The sequence below is a fragment of the Gossypium hirsutum genome, chromosome D01, assembly GCF_007990345.1.
Source record: "Gossypium hirsutum isolate 1008001.06 chromosome D01, Gossypium_hirsutum_v2.1, whole genome shotgun sequence".
Classification (NCBI taxonomy): Eukaryota; Viridiplantae; Streptophyta; class Magnoliopsida; order Malvales; family Malvaceae; genus Gossypium; species Gossypium hirsutum.
In genome coordinates, this window is record NC_053437.1 from 11,706,860 (window position 1) to 11,724,246 (window position 17,387).

The following is a 17,387-nucleotide window of genomic DNA, read 5'->3' on the forward strand; positions in this document are numbered from 1 at the left end:
AAAAGGTTACGTATTAAGACCCTTATTATTTCAGAGAAAGAAGATACCACACCCAATGCGTTAGGGCACAGCATTCTAATTTTCCCCAAAATGAATTGGGCCAAAATACTTGTACAATAAAACTTTAAAAGAACATCCACTTATCCAAGATTTAAGAAATCACACCCAATACGTTAGGGCACGATTCCTTTAGAATCCCAAACTTGGAATATTTCCTTTACTTTAAAAGAACATCCACTTATCCAAGATTTAATAAATCACACCCAATACGTTAGGGCACAATTCCTTTAGAATCCCAAACTCGGAATATTTCCTTTATTATTTTTAAAAAAAATCTTCATTTCAAGAAATCAATACGTCACATACAATACGTTAGGACACAACGTGTTGAATTCCCAATAATGAGTTTTTATTTTTTTGATTAAAGAGAAATGCTCGATTGTTAGATTTAACGAAGAAAATCAGAACCCAATACGTTAGGGCTCAATTTCCTTGAAAATCCTAAATACGAACATTATCTCAAAAAAAAAATTCTATTTTAAAATTTGAGTAAAAAAATGATGTAACATTATTTTATACGTACAAATGCTATAATACTAACAACAATAATAAATACATCAATGACATAAAAATAATATAAACAAATGAATAAACGAAATAAAAAAACAGTAATCCATGACATGCAAAATATTAAATGTAAACACAATTATACAATGAATAGGAAAGCAAACAAAATAAATAAAGATCAGAAGACGTATAATATACACATGAAAATTATGAAGATAAAAAATATACATATAATTTACAAATAAAATTTTGGGTTATAGAATTTATATATAAATATAATACATAATATACTTATGCAAATAAAGAAAAAAATATAATTATACGTACATATATAAAATAATAAAAAAATAGGTATATTTTAAAAAAGAAAAATTGAGTATTTAATCATTTAAAAAAACGTAAATATATACATATAAATATGAAAATATTTATTAAAAAATATAGGAAAATATTAGTTTAAAAAAAATATTAGCTGAAAAAATAAGTATGTTCATAAAAATATACATATATAGATTTTTAAAAAAAATGAAAATAAAAATAATAATTACTATCAATTAATAAAATAAATAAAAAGAACATAAAAAAACTAAATTGAATTGCAATTAAAAAATTTGGGGTAAATCCGCAAATAAATAAAAGTAAAATGACTAATTTGAACGCGCGAATTACGTAGAGGGGCTGGAAGGAAAATTTTCCCTTCTCCTCTAAAATGGCGCCGTTCAAATGGATCAAATTGGAATTTAAAATAAATAAAAGGGTAAATTAAAAAAAAACTTAATTACAAAAACATTAAAAGGCGGAGGGGCTAAATAAAAATAAATAAAATTCGCAGTGGTGTCACCTTCTCCTTTTTTTTAAATCGTAAATAAATAAAAAATAATCGAACGAAAAATGGTAAACCACCTTTAAAAACTGCCAATCGTTCCCTTTTTTTATTCCTCCTTTTTCTTTCTTTACAATGAAGGGAGAGGCCTCTATTTATAGCTGAGCCTCCCCAAATCCTACGATACAAATCAGTTACATCAACGGCTGAGATTAAATGGTATCTACAAATTAAATCTCTAAGATTACAAAATCATATATTCTAAGATTGCATATCATATCTAAGATTATATATATCATATCTTGGATTGCATATCATATTTAAGATTGCATATCCTTAAAAATTATGTTTCCATATGTGAGCCCGGGCTAAAATTTGGTATTACAGCTGCCCCTCTTTGCTCGTTCTTGTGTAACAGGGACGAAGCAAAGACTTTAAAAATGCCCGATTTTGTCCGGTCGTGCTGAACCTTGGTACATCTTCAGAAGTATAGGAATTAGTGCCATCTTCAGTCTGCCTCACTGCAACTTCAGGAGGATAAGACTTGCTTATTTAGTCTGCTCCACTGCAACTTCAGGGAGATAAGACTTGCCAATTTTAGTCTTCTCCACTGCAACTTCAGGAAGATAAGACTTGCCAATTTCAGTTTGCCCCACTGTAACTTCAGGAGGATAAGACTTGCTTACTTAGTCTGCTCCACTGCAACTTCAGGGAGATAAGACTAGATGCGATCTGCTCTCTGCAACTTCAGAGAGATAAGATCTGAGGTTTTAATCCGCTCCACTGCAACTTCAGGGAGATAGAACTATCGACTTTAATCTGCTCCATTGCTATTTCAGGGAGATAAGACTTGCCATCTTCGATTTGCTCCGCTCGATGCAAGAAGGCAAGATCTGCTATTTTCACTGATCTGTTCTCTGGGGAACATGACCTGTATAGTGAACCTAATTATGCTTAATGATTAGGATGGCATGATCAAAATGCATCAAATGCTCATAACTAGACATGTGTGAATGGTGTTTGTATGAATGCAAAATTTATTTTTCCGAGAATAATCCCGCTTAGGTTGTCATTACTCGAAGTTTATTAAGGCTTTGTGACTGACATGCTACAACGCCCTCTTGCTTGACTGGCTTTTCTGAAGAAACATTTAGCCAGGCTGCCCCCCCACTGTGAACTTTAAAGTTCAATCCACTGGGACGCCAAAATTCGTAACATTTTCTCCCACTGTAACCCAAGGGTAGAAATATATGGCTTTTCCTCAATCCTCTCCTTTCACAATTCAAGGATACAAGATCTAAATTTTTCTGGTCTCTTACACCATTCCCAGGGTATCGTACCAAAGGCTCATGCGCAAATGAAGGCTCTCTTCTCTGAGGTAACCTCTTCCTATTGTCTAGTGACCATTACTTGCTTGTTCATTTTAAGCTTTGTCACCAAACTGACATCTTGTTATGTTATTCAATCAATGTTTTTGACAACAAAATCCAAAGAGAAAGTCATAATTTGGACTCTTTCTTCTCAAATTTCCAGCCTTTAAACTTGGTGCTTTCTAAACAATAATCCTGTTTCAGGTTCCTGTATTATTTGGAAACTTCTAGAGTAATATGCAAAACCTCCCTTGTGAAAGTTTTATTAGTCTATTAATCATTATTCCAATGCAACATGCTTGTAAAAAGGTCATAAGAATAAAGTTAGTTCTGAGCATAGCTCGAAAGGAATGAATTATCAAAAATAGTAAAGAAGGATAACAAAGAAATTGATTGGGAATGTGTATCTTGGAAAAGAATGAAGTATTCCAAGAACAACAAATTCAACATAAATAGTATGAAAATTGGGTGCCCCAGATATCGCAGCTTGAACTTCTCTGCACAAACTTTCTGAAGACCATTCTGAGTTTGTCATGTGCTTAGGAGATCTACAGCACTCTGTTGATACCCCAAGATGTCATATACCCTTTCCTGTTGATTCAGGTATAGCAAGACCACTGTCTATCCTATTTTGATCAGTAATTTGAGCTACTCTGATTACCTCATACCCCATTCTAATCAATATTTGAGCCACCATTTTCGGGTTTTCAACTCAAATCCACCTTTGGTCTAAGGCGCCCTTTGCGGGTTTTCACCTTAGCCTCTCCATTTTATTTCCACTTTTTAATTTTTTTCATTTCGTCATTTTTCATCATCATTTTTTTTGACTCAAAGTGCCCTTTGCGGGTTTCTTACCTTGGTCATCTCCTTCCTTAAGCGAAGTATTTCCTGACTGAATCTGAGTTTAACAGGACTTTGCAGGTTTATCATCCATCTCGCTCAAAATCAAAGCTCATTTGAAAAAAAACCTTCTCTATAACATAAGGTTCTTCCCAATCCATTTCCCTCCAAAATATTTTTTGTAGAGGGAGGATCTTCAACATTAGGTCACCCTCATGGAATTCTTTGGGATGAACCTTTTGTTAGCTCGCATCATTTTCTTCTGGCGTATTTGACTATGATGGATAACTTTGAATATTCCTCTTCAATCAGAATTGGATCCAAAAAAAACTCAAAAAGAAAGAATCTTATCTTTAATAGGAAAAAAACCGCGATAGGCCCAAGAGAAAAGGCAAAGCCCTGACAGAGACAAGCCCTGGTCACCCCTTTCGACCAGAATCAATGTCATTCCAGATAAGGTATTTCACATAAAAATCTTCCACTTTCATTTTGTATGCAAACGATTTTCTTTGGTATCAGGTTTCTCTCGTAGGGCCTTTTGGGGAAAAATTTAACTATGACGAAAAAACTTTAAATCTTCCTCTTCAATACGAAGAAATGGCGACTTGACTTTAACGGGTAAAACTATGATGAGCCAAAGAAGAAGGCATTGCCCCAACAAAGAATTCTAACTACATTGTTCATGTTATTTATCTTGAACATACTACAAATTTTTGATGTCGTACTGCTGTTCATATTACAATGACAATGCTTAACCTGGGCATATCCTGGTATGGCTATGTGAGGACATCTTTGAACTCTTGAGGTAACTCAACAAGATCTTGTTTTGTTTCTTCGGTTATGCACATTCCCTTAAGGTTAAAATCTCCACTGTCTCCTCAGGAAGTAAAATTTCCTTCCTGCTCTACCATCCTCAACAAGTCCGGAGATAGGCTACAATCTATGTCATTTTCAAAGTTATGAGATCCCCCTAAACACATGCCTCACTCAAAAAGAAAATCCTGAGTCTGTCGCAGCGTCACTCACGTCATTGATATCTGGGAACCCATAGTTAGTGCAAAAGAATATACAAAAGAGTGTGTGAATTTATGAATGATTATCTGTACAATAATTATGAATGAAAGAATGATGTGGAAGAAAATCCAAAAGAATGAAAGAATAATTACTTGCAAGAATATTTGAAAAAATAAATGCCAAGATGTATTTTATTAGAATAATGATGTTCAAACATGAGCCTATTTCACAAAGGAATTTCTATCATTTTTAGGCTAAAAACAACAAAAATGTTCTGAACATTACTCAAAATAAGCTCTAAAAACTACAGAGATTTTTTCGCAGTCCAATTATTTAGAAACCTCCAAGTTGATAAGGTCGAATATCTAATAAGGACTCTTCTTAGTTGTCTTCATGCACGGCATTGATGTGAACGTTTCTTAACCCTTCTTCATACATTGCATTCACCTCATCATCGATATGATTGGGTAGCAGATTTTCTGCATTGGATGAACCATCAAACTTGACAACGCCTATATTGATGAGTCTTTCAACTAGCTTTTTGAAGGCAATGCAATTCTCTACAGAGTGCCCCATAATTCCAGCATGATAATCACATTGCGCGTTTGTATCATACCATTTAGGGTACGGAGGTTGTAGGGGTTTTGAGTAGAAAGGTGCAACAATGTGCGCATCGAATAAGCTTTGATACAGCTCCTTGTACGACATTGGAATTGGCATGAACTGGAGTTTTTCAGTACCTGGCTTCACATATGATTCTTGCTTTAAAGGACCCTGATGGCTGGTGATTTCTGTCTTTAGCCGGCTCACAGCCATTGGTCTTAAGTGGCCCTTGTTATATCTGCCTTCATTTTTCCCCTTATTCCCTTTCTTCCTTGAGGCTTTTATAGTATCTGGGTGCTCTACCTTCGCCTGTTTTATTTCTGATGAATTGTCAAGAGCAACATGATTGGATTTTGGGTCTGTCAGGCGATATACTGGTGTCGATGTACCAGTCAGATATTGTCGGGATCTTGTAGTAAAGAGTGCCTCTTGTGGACATGTGTCTGGTTGGTCCTGGACACTTATCAAGGTAAAATCTGGGGAATATATAGGATCCTCATTATCATCCCCAAAGTGAGCCGCTGGCCTTTTCCCTTTACCCAATAACTGGGTTAGCTGGCTCATATTTATTTGGAATTCTAGCATCTAATTCCTCATTTCTTGTTGAAATTTAGTCAATTGCTCTTGCATCTGAATTTGCATTTACTCTATTCTCTCCAATCTTCGGTCCATGCCTCCTGACTTTGCTCGGGTACTATAACAGTGTTCGGTTGATTGGTTGATTTTCGGATTAACTGAGGAGTGACTTAAATTAATTAGAATCTTTCAATGTTTTATATGAAGTAATGCAATACATGAATGCAAAAAAGACGTCAATTTTGATTCAATTCCATATAAGAAAACCTTACTAGAAATCAAATTTCTTTACATAAAGCGAATTACAAATAAGACTTTACCCTAGTACCCAGAACTCTAATCTTTCTAAGTAATAAAGTTAATTCTTGCCCCCGATCCGACTCTAATTCATACTTCACACTCAGCGTGTCAGCCTGTACTGCTAAAGTCTGTACATGATCAGCTACTTCTCGAATCTAGACCACAGCTTCCTCGATAAGATGATCTCTTTTTATAACTTGACTCTGAAAGTGGTGAAGCTGTTCATTACTACGACTTTCGTTTGCTTTCAAGTGCTTGATCTGAATCTCACAATTTTGCAGCACCGTTTCTAGCTCTTCGATTCTTTTCTTCATTTCGTCAATCTTACTCAAGCTTGCTTTCAACTCTATTGTAGAGTTTCGGCTTCGATACTGACGAAGAGATCTTTCCAACATAATCACCCTATCCTTTAGTTCGCATTTTTCCCTTTGGCTTTCTGACAAACTCTTTTCTAAAACTTCATTTCGTCTATGCATCTCCTTATATTTCTGTTCCCATCCATCGGCTTTGTCCTTTTCTTCTTGGATTTCTGCTTGCCATTGTTCTGAAGTCTTTCCCAGCCCAGCAGTTCTCATTGACAAACGCATTTTTTTATAATCCGTCTTCAGACTGCCCAGTTCCTCATCAGCCTTGTTTTTCCTTTTCTTCAACCTATCATTCTCAAGCTTCTGAACGTCTATGTCCAATCTCAAGTTCGTCTTTTCCGCCTCCATTTGCTCTATCCTTTTCTCCAAATCTGCGTTTTTCCTCTTAAAATCTTGTCTTACAATTTCTAATTCCGAAGGGATGACTCGCAAATGCTCTTCTATTGACTGGCCGTCCTCATGATTTAACTTAGGTGTGTTATCATTAATCCTCCTGGCCCACCATCCATAATACTCAGGAGTTGTCATTGGCCCCACAGCTAACCTTTTCATTCGGCGAGTCTGTTTCCACGCACTAGACGTCTCTTGAATCTTCTTCCTATAACCATCATCCTTGTATGAAAATTCACAATCAGCTATCCCTTGTGTTGCAAGTATAAACTGCCTTGACTTATATTGCCTTAACACCAATAATGGGGCATATCCGACAGCTCCCCAAATATCCAATAAAGGTACCCAATCGAAATTACCACACCTATATAAGATCTCATCTGGAAGTAACCAATGAGCTCTCCACTCGACGTCTTCCTCTTGAAGATTTTGAAGAATTGCTATCCACTTCTCCTTCGAAATGTCACCTCTCTTGGGCGTAGCGACTATTTCCTTTAGTGGTGAATAATTTTCAGAGAAAACCCGATATGAAACCTTATCCACCTTCCAAAAATGACTGTGAAACCACGCGAGTAGAAGCTGTGCACATCCAATAAACCTACCTTTACCCGTCTTCCGACATGCACTCAATGACCTGAAAGTCTCTATCAAAATTGCTGGAATCGGTGTAACTTTCTTATCGAGCCGGTGAATAAATCAGTGACTGTTTCATCCACATACCCCAAGGCTTTAAGGAAGACAACCAAGCCGTATATACTTAAGGCAAAAACATCTAACCTTTTCTTGAAATCTGGGTGTGTGAGAATTGCATCTTTGAAGCCTCTCCAAGGAACGCACTTACTGTCCCCCTTTTGCTTAATTCGTGCGACAACCCACTACTCACTCATTCCTGTTACACTCATCAGCTTCTTGGAAAAGGTTGGCACATTTACCGCTCTCGAATAGACCCTGTCCACTTGAAACTTTGAACAACGGAGTAAAGCCATATACTCCTCTATCGTAGGCACTAAATCGACCTTCCCGAACGTAAAGCAGCTGTAAGTAGGATTCTAGAATTGGGCGAGGGCTTGAAACAAATGCTTGTCTACCTTCACATCAAGTAAATAAGGCAGATCCCCATAATTATCATAAAAGAGCTGTCTAACCTCATCACTCCACTGACCCCAGATTTCCTTCAATTCTTGCAAATTGTTTTGAGTTGCACTGATATGCTTAAAGTCCCATAACTCCGATACATGCCCATCAGCCAAACTATCACCCTTTTCTTGCTGTGTTGTTTCAGACCAAGTTTGGACAGCCGCATTGTCCTCCACTTTATCAAGAAACCCTTTTTCCATGTTAAGCTTTCTATCTAGCAACTGAATATGAACTGACGCCTTTTATGATGAAATGAAATGCCATGTCATGCAAATAAAACACCAAAAGTCAGTATAACATAGAAACATAAGATATAATCAAGAAATAGTAAAGATCCCTAATTGGATATCTACTAGGGTTTAGTATAGTTCTACCTAGGGTGGATTCTTAAGGTTCATTATATGAAGTTTGGCTTCTAGAGTAAAGGTACTTGAACCAGCAGATTCCTCAGTCCTCACCCATTATAGGCTCATATGGATCGAGTTCGGTTCAGGGGAATACATTTCCCTATGGCTGCACGGAGATGAAAATCTCATGAAGACATAGGTACGGATATATCCCGGAAGCAATCCACTACCCTACACGGAGATAAAAACCTCACGAAGGCATAGCTTCTCACTCCCACTTAAAAGGGCCAAAATTGTTCAACTCATGAAATGCATAATGCAAACAATATTTAAACAAGAAGGTAAGGAATGAAAAAGGATGTTATGAGTTTTTTTTTAAAAAAATATTTTCTCGACCATAAGACAAAAGTTAATTAACTTTGTGGCTCGACTCTCTTATTTTTTCAAAAAAAGTCCCCAGTGGAGTCGCCAAGCTGTCGAAACCATTTTTTTGAAAAATAAAAATTTTAGGTGTCAACTTTAAAAAACAAAATAAATAGGAGTCGCCACCAATCTTTTATTGAGGTGTGATTGGATCACCTAAAAAACGACTTTGGTCTACGAGTTTTAGAAAAACGGATCTGGGAGTCAGTTACGTACGAGGAAGGATTAGCACCCTCGTAACGCCCAAAATTGGTACCTAGTTAATTAATTAGTGTCTTAAGGTCGAGAATTTGGAAAAAAACGTGATCCTTAGCAAAACTTAAAAGGTTACGTATTAAGACCCTTATTATTTCAGAGAAAGAAGATACCACACCCAATGCATTAGGGCACATCATTCTAATTTTCCGCAAAATGAATTGGGCCAAAATACTTGTACAATAAAACTTTAAAAGAACATCCACTTATCCAAGATTTAAGAAATCAAACCCAATACGTTAGGGCACAATTCCTTTAAAATCCCAAACTCGGAATATTTCCTTTATTATTTTTAAAAAAAATCTTCATTTCGAGAAATCAATACGTCACATCCAATACGTTAGGACACAACGTGTTGAATTCCCAATAATGAGTTTTTATTTTTTTGATTAAAGAGAAATGCTTGATTGTTAGATTTAACGAAGAAAATCGGAACCCAATACGTTAGGGCTCAATTTCCTTGAAAATCCTAAATACGAACATTATCTCAAAAAAATTCTAATTTAAAATTTGAGTAAAAAAATGATGTAACGTTATTTTATACGTACAAATGCTATAATAATAACAACAATAATAAATACATCAATGACATAAAAATAATATAAACAAATGAATAAACGAAATAAAAAAAACAGTAATCCATGACATGCAAAATATTAAATGTAAACACAATTATACAATGAATGGGAAAGCAAACAAATTAAATAAAGATCAGAAGACGTATAATATACACATGGAAATTATGAAGATAAAAAATATACATATAATTTACAAATAAAATTTTGGGTTATAAAATTTATATATAAATATAATACATAATATACTTATGCAAATAAAGAAAAAAATGTAATTATACGTACATATATAAAATAATTAAAAAATAGGTATATTTTAAAAAAGAAAAAGTGAGTATTTAATCATTTAAAAAACGTAAATATATACATATAAATATGAAAATATTTATTAAAAAATATAGGAAAATATTAGTTTAAAAAAATATTAGCTGAAGAAATAAGTATGTTCATAAAAATATACATATATAGATTTTTTAAAAAATGAAAATAAAAATAATAATTACACTATCAATTAATAAAATAAATAAAAAGAACATAAAAAACTAAATTGAATTGCAATTAAAAAAATTGGGGTAAATCCGCAAATAAATAAAAGTAAAAGGACTAATTTGAATGCGCGAATTACGTAGAGGGGCTGGAAGGAAAATTTCCCCTTCTCCTCTAAAACAGCGCCGTTCAAATGGATCAAATTGGAATTTAAAATAAATAAAAGGGTAAATTAAAAAAATAAAAAAAAAAACTTAATTACAAAAACATTAAAAGGTGGAGGGGCTAAATAAAAATAAATAAAATTCGCAGTGGTGTCACCTTCTCCTTTTTTTTTAAATCGTAAATAAATAAAAAATAATCGAATGAAAAATAGTAAACCACCTTTAAAAACTGTCAATCGTTCTCTTTTTTTATTCCTCTTTTTTCTTTCTTTACAATGAAGGGAGAGGCCTCTATTTATATGAAATATAAATATAATCTTTTCTTCCAAATATGATATCCATTATAATGAATATCTTTTAAAACTAATGCATTAACCATCACAAATTTTGTGCTTTTTAGATATTGATATATTAGCTCTTCTGAAGCTTTCAACTAATTTTGTACTATCAAATATTGGAATAATATTTGTTTGTTTCAGTACCAAATAAGATAAATATTTTCTATCTGTAATGATAGAATTCATTACCATATTCCTCAAAGAATATTAACAATAACAAAATATTTGGGCATACACCACATATGTGGCCAATAATTTTCATATCACATTGATAATATAAGTTATCTTTATCCTTTGAAGAGTTATCTTAAGAACTATCATTGTTCTCTTATTTATTACTATGTTCTCCCTTTTAGTGATCTATGATTATATCTTTTATTTTCTTTATGTTTGCATTCACTTCAGGGAATGCAACAAGTCTAGTAGGACAAACTTCTAAATGCCTCTATTGATTCTTTATTTCATAATCACCGTCGTAAACATAAGTAGATTTTAAATCAAAATCTATCTATTCATGTTTGTCATGATTAGTCTCCAATTATAATAAACATGATATAATAAAAAATCATAGTAAAATATACTTGAAGATCTTTAACACCATCATCGTCACTTTGGCTATTATCACTAGCACTATTACAAGTACTAAAATAACTATGCTTTCATAAGAACATACTACATATAAGTTATAGACTCTTATGATGCTCTAATAAATTATTTGTACTTTATAATTCAATCTAAAAGTTATAATCCAATCATTCATCAATAACAAAAAAAAAATTCTCTTTAAAGGGGACCAATATCACAAAAACTTATATTTTGCTCGACAATTAATATATATTTAAAAATTATTTAAAAATAATACATTATAAAGTTTTATTAGTAAACCTTATGAACCCATAGATATTCAATAATATAACTTAATAATTTGATCGGACTTAAAACAAATAAAATAATAATAATCATACCTCAAAAAAAAATTGAAGCTCCTTACCAATTTAAACTGTGCTCTATAAATCCAAAATTCATACTGAGATCAATTTTTTTTTTCACCATCCAAAGCAACAAACTACAATGTTCACCTTGGTGTTGAGTCTCTTAGTGTATACTCAAACCTTCCATTCGAAGTAATACTCTTTTACCAACTTTAATAAGAAGTAAAATAAATTAATTAAAATAATCTCAAGTTAATTTAACTTAATTAATCTAGATATAAAACATTAAATAGATAAAATCTTCCTACAAAGAGTTACAAACAGCAGTGGCGAAAGGCAGCAAGTAAAGGAGAATTAGGGAAGTAAAGGGGCAATAAATAGTCATTTGAAGAAGCAAATGAGCCAACGAAACAGAAAAATAAGAGTGATTTTAGTGGTCGAAGGCTGAATTTTGGTATTATGGATGAGGCTTAATGGTTCGCAAAGTTGTCGTTGATTTAATCCACAGTTAAGATAATTAAAAAAGAATCATGCTGATAACATGTTATAAAATAAAAAACAGAAAATAAAGAACAAAGAGAATGTAAGAGCAAAGAGAGAACGTATTTTTATTGATCAATCAATATATTTACAAAGCTTCTCCAAAATTTTTATTTATAGGCCTAAGAAATATAATCTTGATGGACATTCACTTAATAAGATATTCATAACACATAATTATTTTTAAATTAAAAATTTTATTAAACAATTTAATTTCAAATTATGATAACATCGGTAAATGTTAAGAAATATTACATAAATATTATTCTAACTATTGAACAGATGATGGTGGGTGGTAAGGAATAGGAATAAGGCGCAAATCTCTTTTTCTTCCTGCAGTAGCACCAAAGATCTCAGTCATATCCAGATCCTCATTCTTCATACCATTAGGGAGCTTCCAATCAAAATGATAAAGTAATTGTGCAAGGGAAAGCTCAACCACAGCCATACCATATGACATGCCAGGACATATCCTCCTTCCAGCACCAAATGGAATAAACTCGAAGTTGGTCCCCTTATAGTCAACTGAACTATCTATGAATCTCTCTGGATAGAACCTCTCGGCCTCATTCCAATAGTTGGAATCTCTTCCAATGGCCCATGCATTAACAATCACTTTGGTCTTGGCTGGTATCGCATATCCATTAATTTCACATCTCTCCCTACTTTCTCTTGGAAGTAGCAAAGGTACAGGAGGGTGTAACCTTAGAGTTTCCTTCATAACTAACTTCAAGTACTTCAATTCATGAAGGTCTGCTTCGTTGACATCCCCTGTTCTATCATAGACTTGCCTCACCTCGGCTTGTGCTTTTTCAAGGATTCTAGGATTTTTTATCATTTCCGACATTGCCCATTCTACTGCAGTTGAAGATGTCTCAGTTCCAGCAATGAGCATGTCCTGGAAAGAAGTTATGCTTAGCTAAAACCACAGAACATCTTTATGCACATAAATAAACACGCAATATATGAATCTACTAACCAGGATAACAGCTTTGATATTTTCAGTTCTTAAGGGAAATTCAAGGCCTCCGTCATCCTAGAGATTCAGAAGAACATCAACGAGATCATCGGTTACGTCATCACTGTCTTTCGTATTTGCATTCCTTGCTCTATGCTCTTCAATGATGCTTTCAAGCATCGCGTCCAAATCCTGGTGCCACCTCTCAAGTTTGGCTCTCATCCCACTAATCATGGGAAGCAATTTGATGGAAGGAAACAGATCAGTAATACTAAAACCACCCGCAGCTTCCACCAGGTTCCTCGCAATTGAAATGAATGCATCATGTTGCTTGCATCTTGCGGCGAAAGCAGTCCTTAGAGTGATGTTATATGATGAGTTGCATAACATTTCTCCAAGGTTGATTTCCAATCCTGTATTAGAATAGATGGATCGAATTAAACTTGATACCTGCTCTTCTCTGATTGATCGGAAGGATTGTACACGTTTCATACTTAACAGCTCCAATGTGCAAACTTTTCGAAGCTGCCTCCAAGTGTCTCCATACGGTGCAAAACCAATATCAGAAAAATTATACCCTATGATTTCTGCAACAAGGAGATAAGGCCTGGTAGCAAAATTTATATCATGTGTTTTCATCACTTCTTTAGCAGCCTCTGGAGAAGAAACAACAATGTGTGATAATTCACCAAGCTGTAGGTGCATCAGGGAACCATGCCTTTTGGCTAATTCGGTCAAGCGGTGATGGGGGAGAGAAAACATTAAAAGGTGCAAATGGCCTACTAGAGGTAGCTTCCATGGTGCAGGGGGTAGATTCTTGGGCGAGTTCTTTATTTTGGATCTCATCCATAGCTTCAACACCATGAAAATGAAGACAAGGAAGGTGAAGCACAATGGGAGCAGCTTGAATTGGTTATCCATGGTAAGAACTATACAAAACTGTTATTTATACACTTGCAGAATCTTGATACCTGCTTGTCTGTCAAAACTGACATTTTGTATGGATGGTTTAAATAAACATAATCTTCCTTACCAGCACATGCAAAAAATCAATTTCTTTTATAGCTAGAATCTCGGAATATCGTATAAGAGGCATAACCATGGAGAATCCTTTTCTTTTATCAATATTTCACGTGTCTTCATTAATGCAACTTGGTTTAAATATTTATAGCAGAGATTTATAATGATACACCAGCTAAGATACTTGAACTCTTTTATGTTAAGCAAACTACCCAAAAGAACAATTGAAACTGATATCCGGTAAAATACAGTTGTATTCCAATTAAATGGAAGATAGGTTTAAAAAGAAAAGGCATATCACATAGAAACAACCATTGAAGATAAATAGATAATACTCGACTTCTAAAATGAAAGAAAAACCCATTTTGGACTAAAGATAATCAAAGTGAGGCATTGAACAAGAAATTCCATCTATATAATCTGCATATAAGGCAAACCATCTTAAAATTTCAAGCAGACTCATAGAAAAACATGCATGTAGCTCAAACTTCAAGCATTATTATACTAACATTAACTGAATCTCTCAATTTTTCAGTACCTGATATGTCAACATTGCGACACCAAAAAGACATTGAACTGATCAAAAGACTCGTGGTATTCGAAGGTATTTCAGGCAACACCTTTAGATTTCTGTTAGACAACCATTTCTTACGAGTATGAATCCCAATCCATATTCTATGATGAACAAAGACGACCTTTAAAATCAAGCGGCAGAGTTTCCTGTCGTCTAACTAGATGATACACATCATCATTAAATTAATAAGGTATAATGTTAAATTTAACCCTTAATATTTACATCTTCTATCAATTTGGCCCTTCTTTTTTAGCTAAATTTACTCATTAACATTTCGAAAAGAGTCAAATCACTTTTTCTAGTAAATGAAAATACTGACTAAATATTTTTTTTAGCGATGTTGACATCGCAACCAATAAGCCAACCCACGTGTAGTTCGTATTGACATAACACAATTTGTTATATGTCACGTTAACAAATAATTTAAAAATTATAAAAAAATATTCAAAAAAAGATCAAAAGGAGGTATAAAAAGTTCATAAAAATTTAAAAAGAAACATGAAAGTACATGTAAATTATCCTGCGAGGTGCAATGTTTAAAATTTTAATATTTTAGTCTGTATTTCTACTAAAAATTAATTTAACTCTTTTTAAAAGGTTGATGTCAACTTTAACTCTTTTTTAAAAATGTTAAAGGTTAAATTTATTTTAAAAAATAAAATAAAAACTTAAAAGCTAAATTTAACATTATGCATATTTAAAATTAAATTAAATTGATAATTTTTAAAATTCAAAAAGTATATGGACCTAGAATGACCCAATTGGAGTAAGTAGACTAAATCTACTACGTCTATTGCATATTAGAGTACTAGTAATTAAACTTAACAAAATAGATTTAATTTCTACTGAACCAAAACTAAAATTTTAAAATTTGATGAATGGAAGAACTAAATTTACTAATATAAAAAATATAAAAACTAGAATTAATCAAATAAAAATATAAAAAATTAAATTCACAACTTTCCCAAAAATATCTTTTTATCATGCTCCAATCACGTGTTGCAATTTAAGGACGCATTTGAAAAGCTTATCTCTAGTGTCACGGGGCTAGATCTTTCGTCTCGTAATCCATGCAACCTTAAGCGATCCGTCTGTTCAAACTCGCCTAAGTCAGCCTTTAGTCAAGTGAGGATTCCTTAAGAACTCCTCCAAAGCACCAATTGAATAGCGGAAGCGATTTATGCCAAAAGAAGCTAAACCAAAGAACAACAGAAAGCCACAGAAAAGAATGTACACAAGGTGTTTGAGTAAATGCTCTCAGAATTCTATTACTCTTAAGAATTCAACATACAATGGAATGAGTACAAATGAGGGGGAGACTCTCTATTTATAGTTGAGCTCCCCCAAAACTGACAATCAAGATACATTTACATCGACGGACGAGATTAACCATATCCCTTTATTTTAAGGATTTACAAGATATGCCATATCAAATCTAATCTAATCTTTACAAGATATGATTCCCTCTATCTTCTAAGATTAGTTACCATATTAGCCTAAGTTGCCATGTCTTCATTATCGGGCCAACCAGGCTTCAAATCTGACAGGCTTCTCCAATAGTTCTTTGAATCGGGCCAGCTCTCGTGGCCTAAATGTTCCCCATCTAATCGATAGACCTCCATGGGGCGTATCTTGTGCAGTGGTCACGGGCTTTGCTCTTTGGCCCGTGACACTAGGACTTGCTACACCGACACGCGTTGCGTCTTAAATTAGAATTGTGAACTCATTTATTGGGAACATGAAAACAACCACTGTCGTGCAAAATGAGACCTTACAATAAATAAACTTATAAATAAGTTTTAATAACTCTCAATTTTAGAGTTTAAGGGTAGGTTATGCTATCAATTACTTTTCCAATTGAAACTTAAAATAAAAGTTGATTGGATAATATAATTTTTCTTATTTAATTGATATTTGATGTTTGAAGACTTTTAATTACTTATTAGAAAAGATTTTACGTGTAAGAATTAAGTTAAATAAAGATTGGATTCAATCTTTTAATATAATTAGAGTTCCCTTAAAAAAATTGATCTTTAAGGAGTTTGAAAACTAGATCTTTGTCAAATATACACTTTATTAAAAAAAATTAAAATTGGTATTTAGTAGAATTAGATATCGATATTGATTATACTTTAACAAGCATTTTTTATGGAAACATATTCTAGAGGGCTTGTTTAGGTTATGAGAACTACATAGAGCACTTTATTTTGCTATTTTAGGAATAGTTTTTCGCGTAAAAATTGTAAGTAAATTTAATTGAGTTCATCACTCCATTTACATCTAAGCTTTCAAGGAAATCTCTTAGAGTGAAAGTAATCTAAGTTGTAGTATATATGTGAGGTTGCAATTTAATGAGTGAATTGAACATAAAAGACACATTGTACTTGATTATATAAAATTCTACTCTTTGGGAAATGCCTCATAGACGTAAGAAGTTTTCAAACTGCGTAAACAAATTTAAGCTCATATTTTCGGCCACGTCGGGTTTGAGCTAGTATAAAGTGTATTAATATCATATTTAGATTCGACACAACCCATGAATACCTTTAGTTGAGAGGTGAGGGATTTATTTTCATGATTGAGTTCATTTTTATATATTTTATCTACAATCTATAATATATATACATAAGCATGACTTTGGAAAAAATTTTGACAAAATAAGAATACCCTTTTATTTTTCACTATATTACTAAATTCACAATTAAAAATAATTATAATATTTAATTTAGAATTATTAATTTGAAAAAGTTAGAAATAAAAGGCAGTCAATGCAATGTTTGTTGCATTATA

The 17,387-nt window shown here is 33.2% G+C and overlaps 2 pseudogenes; both read right to left on the reverse strand.

The window, feature by feature from the left end:
• Window positions 1-4,995: 4,995 nt before the first annotated feature.
• On the reverse strand, window positions 4,996-6,569 carry LOC121213840 (uncharacterized; annotated as a pseudogene).
• A 5,680-nt stretch (window positions 6,570-12,249) lies between these two features.
• LOC107921487 (premnaspirodiene oxygenase-like) lies at window positions 12,250-14,695 on the reverse strand (annotated as a pseudogene).
• Window positions 14,696-17,387: the final 2,692 nt, after the last annotated feature.